The 14533-nt window shown below is 43.5% G+C and overlaps 1 long non-coding RNA gene across 1 annotated transcript in view; it reads left to right on the plus strand.

The window, feature by feature from the left end:
- The window catches only part of LOC137323331 (uncharacterized), a 134785-nt gene that overhangs the window by 11219 nt on the left and 109033 nt on the right, over positions 1–14533 (plus strand). Inside the window, exon 3 of the long non-coding RNA XR_010963351.1 lies at positions 5153–5287. This is a non-coding gene — a long non-coding RNA (uncharacterized lncRNA). The remainder of the gene's footprint in view (positions 1–5152; positions 5288–14533) is intronic.

The following is a 14533-nucleotide window of genomic DNA, read 5'->3' on the forward strand; positions in this document are numbered from 1 at the left end:
CATGTGAAAATTAGTAAAGAATACATTATGCAAACATATAAAAGAATTAAATATCCACTCAGCTGTTGGGCTAGATGGGATTCATCCTGTTATCCTCAAGAAATTAAAGGAAGAGATTATTGATGCTTTGGGTGATATTCTTCACAGCTCCATAAATACTGGAGAAATACCTAAGGATTGGAGGATGTCAAATGTAATGATGGCAAGTGTTCAAAGCAAGAGTAAGTCACAAATCTGGTCACTACAGGTCAGTTAACAACAACAACAACAGCAGCAATTTGGATTTGTATAGCATATTTAACGTAGTAAAACATCCCAAGGTGTTTCACAGGAGCGTTATCAAACAAAATTTGACACTGAGCCACACAAGGAGATGTTAACATAACATCCATAGTGGGAAAAGTGTTTGAGGGCATTCTACAGCATTTATATCAAGGGAATACTGACCCTGTATTTAGAATTATTAGATCATGCAAATCTTTGAAGGGTGACTAAGTTGGTGGACGAAGGTAATCCAATCGATGTAGTTAAATTAGATTTGACAAAGTTCCTTGTGAGACTAGTAGGGAGGAATAACCCCCATGGAATAGTTGACTCATTGGAGTATGGCCTGGTTGGGGGGGAGGGTTGGGGAACCTCATCCGCTGCCAGTTTCACATCTCAAAATTGCAGGCAAACAATTTTTCAATATGCGCTGGAGTTGAGTAAGGCTCTCCATCGCTGGCATGTTCTTGGAAAATTGCCTCCATGTCTAGATTGAAAACTGGCTTGTCAGCAAAAGACAGAGGGTAGTGATAAATAGGAAAATGCTTTGCCTAGGAAAAAGTAACCAGTGGAGTTTCACAATGGTCTATTCAGAGAATCCTGCTATTTACAGCATTTGTGAATGATATGAAAAATGGAGTCTGTAGCGGTAGTAGATGGCAGATGGGTATTAATGTGAATAAATGTAGGGTAATGCATGTAGAAACAGATAACAATAAATGTGTGTATAACATGAAAAGGATCTCTGTTGGCAGAGGCGATAAAGAAAAAGGATTTGGGAGTGATCATTAATCATACTCTGAAAGCATCTGGTCAGTGTGAGGCAGTTATTAATGAGGCAATGCGGGCATTGGGTGCATCTGGAGGGCATTGAACTACAAGCCAGAACAAGTTATACTCACGCTGTGCAGAACTAGTTATAGTGACATTATACAGATAAATGGTGAGCTTAATTCTGCAGTATGGCATACGAGGGGGAACATTCAGAGAAAAGTGACCAAGACTAAGTTTTGAAGAAAGGTTCAAAATAACTTATTTTTATTGGAGAAAAGAATATTGAGGAGCAATATGATTATGTCTTCAAAATAATGAAAGATATATATGAGATGGAAGCAAACAGGATTTTTATCTTGGACAATGAGCATAGGACTACAGGATATAAGAGACAAAATTCAAGGCCTCAAGCAAGATTAGACATGAGGATAAATATTTTTTCCTCCCATCCCCCACAGGGTACTGAATGTGTGGTACAAATTCCCAGAAAACATAATCGATTCAGGATCAATTGGCACTTTTATAAAAGCGCTGGTATTGTTGAGAAGCAGAATTGAGGGCTATGGAGATTTTTTAAAATCGCTGCTTAATTTTATTTTTATGGGAGGAAAATAGTGTTCCCTAAATTAGAGGATGAATGGGTGGTGTAGGGGGAAAGTCCACAATAGAATAATCATACGTAGAATCAGGCTTGATGGGGTGCAAAGCCTTTTCTACCTCTGGATTTTTCTAAGTTCTTTTGGGCTAATATATGGTATAGGGCAGCCTACTTTCCAAGCACATGCATGTGAATTAGACCTATTTAACAGAATTCATTAATATTCTCAATAGCATAGCAATTATAAACTCAAAACTTTAGTAATGACCATCCAATAATGGACATAAAGTCACTGGCTCGTGATGTGCGATTTATCAATATCTACACTATGCCAATTAGTACATTTTGTAATGTTATCCAAAATAGCAGAGCAATTAGACCTGCTCAATGTCATAAAAGTAGGGTTTGTATTTTTTTGTGAATTATAAAAAGAAAATAATTTTTTACTAATGTAACTCAGGAAATATCACTAACAATACATCAAATATACCACTCAAGTTTCAAAATTCAGGATGTTCATCCTTCAATTTTCTTGCATTATTGAAATCTTTTATGTTCATGTTAATTGAGATATGAACAATATTTTGCATTAATAAATCTTATCATATTATTACAAATTTACTTAATCTTAAAAAACAAAAGTAAATCATTCTGTTGAGTATCTTAAACCTCAATTGTGTTCTTTTTAAAAAGAAAAGTTCTCACAGATGCGCTCTCAACTTTTCTTCTCTCCCACCCTGTCTTAAAGATATTGGCCCCAAAATTCCTTCACTAACGATTCTGGCAATTATGCTGTGAATGGGCCCACTGGTGCCCTCCAGTGCTGACCCCACTGGAGGTTATGAGGTCAGTGGGAGGCATCTCATTTGTATGGGCCGATGGGAGCAAGTGCTATTTTGTGCACGTATCCGTGCTTGCCTGCCTATGACTCCTGAAAAGTCCGCTGCCTGTTTGTCCAGGGAGTGTGAAGTGACCCAAACCCTTCTGACCCCGCCAATAGTTCTATCAGGCCTCTTAGCAAGGGGGATGATCTCCAGCAATTTTTAAAATTAAAAAATTTTCAGGGAGCAAGGCCACTTGCTCGGCCTGGACCCCACAAATGGGTCCCACAAATGTCCTAATGAAGGCCGGTATCCACCACTGACTCAGCGTACCGACTGTCACCACTACGCTGTGTCCCACTAGAGCCTGAGGGGTGGGATCTCCCTGCCCATGGCTTCAACTGTTGTCACTTGCCTTGGATTACTAGAAATTAAAGAAACTTCTGAAAGTGGCGGAGATCCAGTGCAACCAAAGCTCCGCTGTTTTCCTCAGGTTTCCACTGGTCTCCCACCAGAGTTATGCTGGGTGACCAGAATTCCACCCTCCCCACATTGTGGAATTTCAGAGTAATTAGCCTTAGCTACCAGTATCTTGTGCAAATTTACATTATTAATGTGGGAGACTGTTGACCAGCAATTCAATCATGGGGGCCATTGTAGCCAGGTCCGATTCTGTCCTCACCCACTGTCTACACATATGCACTTCAAACAGGGGTGGCTCAATAGCAATTAGGAGTGGGATCCCTAGTCGATATTCTCCTGCCCAACCCAGGGGCTAAGGCCATTTATAATACCTGTAGCACCACCTTATTGAGATCAGCTGACTTGAGCACAGGTTGGATTAAACCTGGGACATTCCTGATTGTTTTGGTTCAGTAATTCCCTCGACAACCTTGTTGCATCATTGTGGGGGCTGCTTCTCTTCTGTTATTAATGCCATTTGCCCTTAAATAATTAACCAGGGTACGTGCCAATGCATTTCAACGTTGCTAACTCTGGGAATGCAGATAGTAGAATGCAAGCCAAGTTGGAATGGGAAGGAGTTAAGCCTGGTAAAAACATGGCCACAAGTACTGGAAGAGGAAAAGACTCATCTCTCAAAACATAAATCAAAGCATTTAATTGGGCAGCATAATTTTAATCGATATTGTTTGCTATTTTTTCTCAACTATAATTTGAAGTTGTTCTGGAAATGTAAATTGAGATACTTCTCTGTGTTAAACTGAACACATCCAGCACAAAGAGTTTTGAACACATTATTTGAACCTCTCAAAGCAATGATTTTTTATGTAGTAAGTTTCAAAATGTTTTGAATTAGGGTTCAGACTTCAGGCAAGACACATATTATGGATTGAATACTCAAGAACCAAACTTTACTTGCTTTTGACTGAGTCATAAGAACTTTCATTTATGTTGTACTTTTCCAGAAATATATGGTATAATTTACGATATAATGTAGCTGGGATTCTCCATCTTTATTATGACAAGAAAATGTCAAAATAAAGAAACAACAAGGCTCTGTGTTCTCTCAAAGAAAATCATTTTATTTGTTACAGAGCTGATGGTTCTATTCTAATTTCATTATTTAGGCCACAATCTGGATACTAATTTTTCCTTGTTTCAAGAACCTGTGCATGACAATGGCTTATTTTTGCTGTGGTAAAAAAAAATAATCAAACCAATAATGCAATGTTGCCTGTAATATAATTAGCAAGAAGGCCTGTTTTATATTAGTGTAGATATAAATAAGTTATAGAACTCAATTTTATAACAGCATACACTGGGCAAATGGTATCCATTCATGTTCATCCTCTAACATTATATGGGCGGTGATACAGAAAGTCTCATTGTCATCTCGTGTGTGCTGTTAGAGGAACTAGCATTGATTTTAGGCATCTCATATCCCTACATCAGCCATATATGTAGTAACAGTCTCTTGTAGAAATTGGTATGATATATATATTGATATATAAAATATACACAGTTTTTTAAAAAGTAAGAACTGTGATATTCTGTCCTGTCCATCATCGAGTTCTGGGCCAATTTGCACAAGCAGCTAATTCTAATAAGTTAAATGGCCTGACCTCATGCATTTGGGTCACTCCACTACTAAAGCGTCATGCAGGTGAAGTGCAGCAGTTGTGCCACCACTGCATCATGACCACATAATCGGCCCCTACGTAGCTATGTGAATTAGCTCTGTGGGCCATGTTGTTGAGAAATATTTCTATCTCCTGAATTTCTTCAGTATTTTATCGGATATCAATATCTGGAAACTTTTATCATATTGGTCATTCAAATCATAAACAAGATGGGTACATGTCTGTCACTTGTGTATGCACTCCTTCAATTTACAATAATTTGAGGCCACATCTCTGCATGCACAACAAGATTGCACATCATAAAATGGCAGAGACCTGAACTGGAGCACAGCCAGAAATTATAAATCAGTGATTTCCTTGGAGGAGCCCACCCTGGATGTTCTTGCATATGAGAGCATGGAGAGAACAGGGAAAACAAAGCTTTAGAACTCTCCAAAGTTCAACTCTAGCAGTATCCAGCTTTTATATATGGCTCCCTTTCTCACTGACACACATAAATGTCATGTACAGTTAGTATCTGGTAATGAGAGATCCATTTGAGCGTGTGCCTGGTAACCAACATTCTAACTTCTGTTCTTTTTCTGTTATCGTAGGCCTAGAAGATCAACCTGCCAGCAAAGCGGCATCTCTCAGCACTATGCGTTCTTCTCATTCAGTGTTTGCAAGCACCAGCACTGCTACACAAATCCTGGAGGATGCCATTAGTAAGCCTAAAAAGCTAGCGACAGGTGAGTCACAGTGCACGGGTAAGAAACAGCAAGTGGCAGTGGCTGAGGAGGAGCAGGAACCTGCTCGCTGAGGGCAGTATCGCTGCCATCAATGATCACCCGGCTTTGGGAATTGCAGCAGTGTGTCTACATTGGGCAGCTGTGCCATGCTGCTGTTTCCATTAAGTGGGAAAGGAGATTAACGTGCTGGCCATGTTGACCGATACATTAGTCACCTGTTTGACACGTGTGGGCGGTACATTTTGCTGATAGAGCAGTTGATCCCTATGCTAGCTGGAAGGTGATGGTAACAGAAAGGTTAAGGATATTGGTGACCTTGACGGCTACTAGCGGTCAGTCCATATGGTGCAGGTTGGCTGCAGGTACTCTTGCAGCAAATTGCACAAACTCTACAATTGGCTCCTTGCAGATGCAGAGCATTGGAGGTAATTCACTTCAGGCATTGGAACAGGCATGCCAAGAGATGCTGCTACAATTGATATAAAGGCAGGTATGGACAGTCTGGCTGTTGATCTCCCTGGCATGTTTTTTTCATCTTGCCTCTCTTCAGCCATAAAATACTGTATTTGGAGTGCTTCAAAACCAATCTTAAGCAATGATTTTATCTTGACTTGATAACTACCACAGAACTTGGTAACTTACATTTACATGCTTAGCCCCTCTCTGAGTTCCCATAAAGGTTTATATCAGGATCGTTCCTTTCTCATGTAAGCTCTTTTTTCCACTGAAACTGCTTTGAACAACTTGCTGTTAATGGAGGATCCCAGTACTGTAAAGATTTGAAAATTAGACAGGACCAGTTTTACTTTTTGCCTCTCTCTGGCTTTTCAAAAAAGACCTCTTCTGTTGAACTCCTTTAATTACAGTTGGCTTTCCAATGAATTAGTGTACAGTATTCAGCTGTTTTATATTGGACTTAAACATTACCTAGTGTTACAATAAAATAAAAATTATACCATGATGATAAGTCCAAGAAAACACAGTTATTTTTTTAAATGCCAAAAATGTTAATAGAAACCAGTGCTAAAAACATACTGTTAAACTGCACATGATTAAAAAGCCTCTGCTCCTTTTTAAGAATGATGTGGAGAAGCTTTTTAAGAAGCTTCTGCTCCTATGAGTAGAATGGGCCTATACTCTCTGGAGTTTAGAAGAATGAGAGGTGATCTCATTGAAACATATAAGATTCTAAGAGGGCTTCACAGGGTGGATGCTGACAGGCTATTTCCGCTGGCTAGAGAGTCTAGAACTAGGGGACATAATCTCAGGATAAGGGGTTGTCCATTTAGGACTGAGATGAGGAGGAATTTCTTCACTCAGAAGGTTGTGAATCTTTGGAATTCTCTACCCCAGAAGGCGCCTTGGATGCTCAGTTGTTGAGTATATTCAAGGCTGAGATCGATAGAATTTTGGAATCTAGGGGAATCAAGGGATATGGGGATTGGGTGGGAAAGTGGAGTTGAGGTCAAAGATCAGCCATGATCTGATTGAATGGCGAAGCAGGCTCGAGGGGCTGTATGGCCTACTCCTGCTCCTATTTCTTATGTTCTTATGTTCTTTTAGAACTCCAGCATACCTCAAGCTTCCCTTGCACCCAGCCCAGATGGGCCCAGAAAGCAAATGGCATGATTCCAGCAAAAAAATGGCAGGAAATTGCACCTTCAGCTTGTTGAAATATTTTAATATAATTTTGAAGCTCATGAACATTTTGTGCAAGAGAACTCTTAGCCAGAAATCTTTCCAGGCCACGACATAGCAGACACAAACCCCAAGAAACAAATTCCATTTGGTAGCTCTTGTTCACCCATTCCATGCTGGTAAAACTGCCAAAGCAGATGGGAAAATCTACTGTCTATTATGGGATTTTCTTTGAACATTAGTACCACCCAGATGAAAAGTCTACACCCTAATTGTTAACTTCTCTTTTGATTAACTTGCTGAGCTTTTCCTGCATTTTTTATTTATATTTCAGATTTCCAACATTTGTACTTTATTTTTATTTTTACTTTAGATTGACATGTGGAAAAAATTTGGGCATCCTTTGTGGAATGTAAAATTCAAATGCATCTCAAAAATTGTAATTATTACGTGCACAGCAATAATATCCAGCCATACCAGAAGATTCAATTCAGCAATTGTTTTGTGCTAGCAAATTGTCATTGTACTGATGACACTTATTAATTAGTAGCATTAGTAGTTTCAGGATTCTTGGCAAGCTGTGGAGAGTTGTTCCAGTATACAGGGATTACTCTTCAGAGAAACTGTGGGACTCTGCCAGAGGGCAAGAAAGAGACATCTGTTAACATGTCTGCTGTATGCTTACCTGTACAGTAGATTATCATGAAGTTTTTAATATATATATCCATAAATAGTCAAACCTCCTAGACTGACTGAAGTTATGGCATTTACAGTAGAATAAGAGGTGTCCATGAAAGTGATGATCTGTTTTTTGTGTATTAGATCATCATACTTTATTTTTGGACAGAAAGGAAATAAAGCTGTGGCAGCAATGGGTTTGAAACACCAGTATACTGTTAAAACCTTGGGCTAGAAATTAGGCCGTCCAGCGCCCATTGTTTCGGCACTACACGGCCTCTTGAAGTGCCAAAATGGTGTCTTTGCTGCGCACGCACATTTCTAGCGTTTCTTGGTTATAGGTATTAGCGCATGCGCAGAGAGCGAACACTGGCAGCATGTAAAGTAAAGAGAAAATGAATACAATCAGTGTGCAATGCTGATTTAAAGTGATAAACACCATCTTGGTACTTAATGTTCCACTCAATGCACAGTTTTAACTGCGACCATCTGAACATGTCTTACCGTGCCTGGAGGACCCCACACCAAGGCCATTAAAGGGACCATGCAGGATTTTTGGGAAAGTTTTCTTTACTGCATCATTTTCTCCCCTTTCTCGCTCCATCTGGCCTGACACCTCTGCAACCGAGAGAGCAGACACAGAGTTTGAACCAAAACTGTCGCCAATGGTCTTTGAAGTTAACTGCCTGGAAGCACCAGGAACCGTCCAGGTATAATTCTCCCCTCTGATTTTTCCCTCCCTCTGTTAAGATATGCCTTGTCCTCCACTTAGCACCTTCCCACTTACGGTTCACCATTAACTGACAGGAGCAGTGTTTATACTGGTGCACATTATCACACTGTGGAAGCACTATTGCGCGCTGCTATTATGTCCAATATTTCCCTGATTAACACATCTTTAACTTCTTCTCCATGAGCCTTTTGCTGATCCACAGTGACAGAATTGAGCTACCTAAGTGAAATGAACCTCCACCTGAGTTGAAAGATTGCATTTATTTCATGGAAATGTGACCTAGTTTTTGTGTCTTCCCTTCCCAAAACACGTGTAAGTTGTCCAGATGGTACAGGCCCTGTTTCAGGTTTTACTATCCACAGTTCATTTATAACTACAACAAATGTCTACCTTTTCACCTAGATTTCTGCAGAGAAGTGCTGATTTCCTCAAATTATATTGCTTTAGGATCAAAATTCTCTTTTTTTTTGTTCAATGCCCTTTTCAATTATGATCTCATCTTAAATGCTTTAGAACTGTGCTCAGAACATTTGTGGCTGGTTTCTGTGGGTGGTAAGGGAGGCTCTGAATCAGTGCACACTCTGTTTCTACTGGAAGTGACCATTTTCCAGGTGCCAGGATGCGTGTTGATTTTTTTTTTGATGCCCTATAGGATCTTTCAAGCTATAACTTGTTTCTTCATGACCTGGTTTGCAGCTTATCAGTACCTTTTACCATGTCCCAGACTAGGCAGAAAGTGGGCTGGAATGGAACCAAGGGCATGATTCAGAAAAACCTTAAAAAAAAATGTAAGATAAATTACTAGAATTTTACAGCACAGGAGGAGGCCATTCAGCCCATTGTGCCTGTGCTGGCCCTCTAAAAGAGCTATCCACTTACTCCCACTTCCCTGCCCTTTCCTCATACCCTTTATAATTTTTCTTTTTCAAATATTTATCCACTTCCCCTTCATGAGCTGTTATGGATTCTGCTTGCACCACTGTTTCTGGTAGGAATTCTTATATCCTAACAACTCTCTGCATAAAAATGAAAATCCTCCTAACCTCTCTCATTGTTCTTGTGGTGATGATCTTAAGCGTATGCCCTATAGTTACCTACTCACCAGCCAGTAGCAATAGTTTTTTTTCAATTTTACTTTATCAAAACCTCTCAAAATTTTGACGACCTCCATCAGTTCTCTTCTTAGCCTTCTCTATTTTAATTCAAAGAGCCCCTGTTTCTACAATCTCTCCTCATAACCAAAGCCTCTCATCCCTGGTGTCATCTTAGTAATTATCATGGGCTCGATTTTGGCGTCGGGTTTCTGGCGGGTTTCCAGCGGGGGGGCCCCGAAAATCCCGATATCCGGTCACGTGACCATATCGCGACGAAATCCCGGCCACTTCCGGGTACCGCGCTGACGTGCGGGGCTGCGCGCGCAAGCCCCGCTGGTGGGAATCCCGCAGGCAATTAAAGCCAGCGGGGTTCCACTTGAGTGTACTTACCTTGCTTGTTGAGGTCAGTTAATGAGCTGAATCAGCTGTCAAAAGAGGAAGTGTGGGATTTTAGCTTCAAGGCAGTGAGTTTCACACACTGGGGGAAACAGTCTCTCTCCAACCAGGCGTGTTGCAGCCAGCAGCCTGTGGAAGGTGCCAAGGTGCACTCCACGGGGGAGAGCCCTCACCCACGCAGGAGGCCACCGCGTCACATAGGGCAACCCCTGCCCCCCATCACCCCCCGCCAAGCCACAGGACAGACCGACACGAAACCGCAGCCCCAGTCCGAGGAACCACCCACCTACCCTGCACAACCCCTCAGACCAACACCTGCCAGATGGGTGGTGTGTGGACACCCTCGGAGGACGAACAGCATGACCAGCCCCAGCAGCCTCGCAGTCCACGCCGTCCGCCGCAGAGACGTGGAGCCCCCCAACACGGTGTTGTTGCACGCCCACCTGCACAGCAGGAGGGAGGGCTACCGCAGAGAGAGACGCATTGCAGAGGGCACTACCCTCGCCACAGGGTCCACAGACCGAGGCGCAGCTCCCCGGACCTCTCCGAGCAGCAGTGCACAGGGAGGCGCAGATTCGCTCGACATGTAGTCGTGGAGATCTGCAGCCTCTTTCATGCCGAGCAGCTCCCGGCTGGCCCGAGCACCATCTTCTTACCTGTCGCTGTCAAAGTCACCACTGCCCTCAACAACTTCTCCTCCGCATCCTTCTAGGGTGTCACCGGGGACATCGCCGACGTCTCTCAGTCGTCTGCACAAAAGAGCCCTGCAAATACACCTACACCCACTCTGCAGTGACACAATGGGTGGCATCAGTTGTGGGTCTTCATTGTGATCCTCAGGAAAGGGCATTATTGCACAAACCACACAAGATTCGCAAAGACGTGGCAGTAGTGGTGCCAATATAATATGTAATGTGAGTTGATCAGAAATTAAATTTAAGTAAAAACCATGACAAACCCTCAAACACCCTTGTGCATCCCCTTCATGCTCACGACACATTTGCCTTACGCTTCCTACTGCACATGTGTGATGCATGCCCTGTGGCTGCAGCACAGGTAGTGGCAGGTTGAGTGAGGCTGACTGTGAAAGAGATGCATGAGAGGGTGAGTATGAGATAGAGCCATGAGATTGTATGAGGATTGGGTTGAGTGGTAGTGGCGGGATGAGTACTGGCGAGGTGAGTAAGTGCAGGTAAGATGAGGATGAGGTTTGAGTGGGTGTGAGGGGTGATGTGATAGAGTAGTGTTGACTGTGCAGAAGGAGATGTGGGGTGGGGGCGGTGATGTGGCAGACGGAGTGTAGGGGAATGAGTAAGTGTACTCACTTTGGCTGACCTACTTAGATCATTGGAGCGCCTCCTGCACTGTATGCAGGTGGGCGAAATGTTGGTGGTGCAGGTGACCTCCTCTGCCACCTCGAGCCAGGCCTTCTTGGTGGCAGAGGCAGGCCGCTTCCTCCCGCCCGCCGGGGGGGAAGATCTCTGTCCTCCCCCTCCTCCTCACCCCATCCAATAAGAGCTGGAGTGAGGCATCATTGAACCTGGGAGCAGCCTTCCCCCTGGGCTGCTCCATGCTGTAATTTTTCCTATTTCTTGCAGCATCAGTCAGTGGAGGACTGCCCCTTTAAATAGGGCTCCTCCAGCTGACAGACCTTACGCAGTCCGCCCACCGTGCAGCTTAGCAGCGGGGAACCTGGAAGAACAGGTAAGTGGATCCAATCAGCGTGCGGAGCAGACTGATTTCACCGGGTGCGTTACCCTCGCTCCCAATCTACCCCCCGCCGCGAACCCGCCGCCCTGGTAATATGGGCCTTATATTTCAACAGTAATTCATTGGTTGTAATGCATTTTGGAGTGTCCTGAGAATGTGATAGTTGCTACATAAATGCAACTTGTTTCCTGCTATATTATATTTTGTACTCACTGGTTTTCACTCGAGTTCTTGTATTTATTTGAAGGAAATGCCTGTCTTATCTTTATTTTGGTGACTGTCTGCTCTTGTCCTGTGCTTGCTCTGTTACTAACTGACTGGGAGCTGGATGCATTCCTGCTGACTCCAGGACCACATCCCGGCTTAGACTAGGCATCGAGCCACACTGGCCACATGTTCCAGACCTTCTAGTGCCAGTAAATGTGCTCCCAGTTGTGATGGGTTTTAGCTTCACATTTCTCCCTGAAGTGACGCTGCAGCTGTTGAACCCCCTCCCAAGAGTTCTGTCCGAGTAGCTTGATGTTGCACTTTATTAAAAGTCACTTGTTTTACTTCCATATATTTCCCAATATTGTGTTGCTAACTCCCAGGACTAGCTGCTACTGTCTTTGCTGATGGGCTAAACCTCATTCCAAGACCCTGAAGATATTGCAAGAGGAAGAGACCAAATCAGCCCTGTTTTGATATTTCACTGTAAACCCAGCAATAACAGAAAAAAAAATCTGCTGGTAAAAATACAAAAACTGGTCGAAAAACTGAAAATACAGACTTATTCTGCCCAGGTCAGAGGCTGGGTATTCTGCGGCGAGTGACTCCCCTCCTGACTCCCCAAAGCCTTTCCACCATCTACAAGGCACAAGTCAGGAGTGCGATGGAATACTCTCCACTTGCTTGGATGAGTGCAGTTCCAACAACACTCAAGAAGCTCGACACCATCCAGGACAAAGCAGCCCGCTTAATTGGCACCCCATCCAACACCCTAAACATTCACTCCCTTCACCACTGGCGCACTGTGGCTGCAGTGTGTACCATCCACAGGATGCACTGCAGCAACTCACCAAGGCTTCTTCGACAGCACCTCCCAAACCCGCGACCTCTACCACTTAGAAGGACAAGAGCAGCAGGTACATGGGAACAACACCACCTGCACATTCCCCTCCAAGTCACACACCATCCTGACTTGGAAATATATCACCGTTCCCTCGTCGTCGCTGGGTCAAAATCCTGGAACTCCCTTCCTAACAGCACTGTGGGAGAACCTTCACCATACGGACTGCAGCAGTTCAAGAAGGCGGCTCACCACCACCTTCTCGAGGGCAATTAGGGATGGGCAATAAATGCTGGCCTTGCCAGCGACGCCCACATCCCATGAATGAATAAAAAAAAAGTTTACAAAAGAATAAAAAGATATCTTACTCAAAAACTGGGAGGTCTGACCTCAAAAATAGAGGTAGGTGGTAACCCCAAACTTACTGCCATCTTTTTAACTTCTAAATCTCTGATTGGCTCCCTTGACAAAAGAGGACATCTTGAGCTGCTTCGCCCCTATTCTTGGCTGGGGCCTCTGTGGCGTTGGAGCTCAGGCTGAGTGCCATTGGTGTGCTGACCCGATCTCTATTTCTTGGGTCAGCCAAATTTACATTCTGTGGGTGAGCTTCCAGTGCCATTGGGAGATTGGCCATTAGTGGGGGTGAAATTGTGTGCTGCTTGCGGCAAGTTAAAGGGACACAGCTTTCTCTGACAGCAAACAACAATCATCAAGATAGCGTAAATTACAGACATGTCTTCATCAAGTTTCTGCAACCATAAGACACCCTGATTTTCAAGTACGGCGATAGAAGATCCTATTGGAGCAGGTGTGCCAGAGGAGAGAGGTCCTCTTTTCAACTAATGAATGGTGGGTCTCCATTTTAAGGCATCAAGGGGAATGGTATTGAGATAGAGGATCAGTCATGACCATATTAAATGGCGGAGCAGGCTCGAAGGGCAGAATGGCCTACTCCTGCTCCTATTTTCTATGTTTCTACATTTCTAGATGACCAGCTCAGGGTGCCTGACAAAAAGTGGCCACAAATATGAATCCCCTCTCCCCTCCCCCCAAACCATTCACTGGATCTGGCTGCAGTGCCGTTAAAACATTTAATGACCTCACCAGGTACACAAATGTAGGAGTCCCAACCATCACCAAATATTAATGTTGTATACTTATCTTACGGTGATTTGAATGCTTCCCTGCTTAAGATGCCCATTACGTAGCAGGGTACTCAAGTAGCTACCTTCTCCTGTACATGCTCTTTCCCTCACATCCTTAAATGCCTTTCCCCTAACAAATTCTTCCATCTACTGTAGCTGCATGATGCATGTTCATGTAATCACATCCACTATGATCTGCATGCTGACACATGGCTATTCCTGTAATCCTGGCCACTTCAGTTTCTCACTTCTTCTACTCTGTTCACGAAATGTGCCTGCGTGCAACAAGAGGGAGAGAATCTGTACAGAAGGAGACCACCTAACCTCTAATATTTTACCCCAGCCCAGGATATTCTTGGCAGTTGAAGGAGCAGGCAATGGGGAAGTAGGAGTCTTGGCCTCAGCTCAGGGTTTGCACTATACATCTCCTGCTTTTTTATTTTCTCATCCTGTTTACTCAAAGGATACACTGAAGCACAATCATTCTGTTGAAAGCTACATCTGAAGAGTTCTCATCAAGACACCATTGTAACATATCTTTCTCAAGGTGTACAACACAAAGGTGAGTTGGGGCCCAGGGAGATGAAGGAAGTCAATACTTCACGGCATGCATTGTTCTTCATTTTAACCCTGCATAGCAACAGCTCTAGTACATCCACCATGGGGAATCATGAGAATGAGATAGACGATGGCGCCCTGAGTGATGCCCGATGCATGTGTGTGCAGGAACAGGTGGTGGGATGAGGAAGAGCAGGAAACAGTTGTCTGAAAGGTCAGCTCGTATTCATCCTCAGGTAATGAGGA

This window comes from Heptranchias perlo, chromosome 7 (assembly GCF_035084215.1).
Source record: "Heptranchias perlo isolate sHepPer1 chromosome 7, sHepPer1.hap1, whole genome shotgun sequence".
In the NCBI taxonomy this organism is placed as follows: Eukaryota; Metazoa; Chordata; class Chondrichthyes; order Hexanchiformes; family Hexanchidae; genus Heptranchias; species Heptranchias perlo.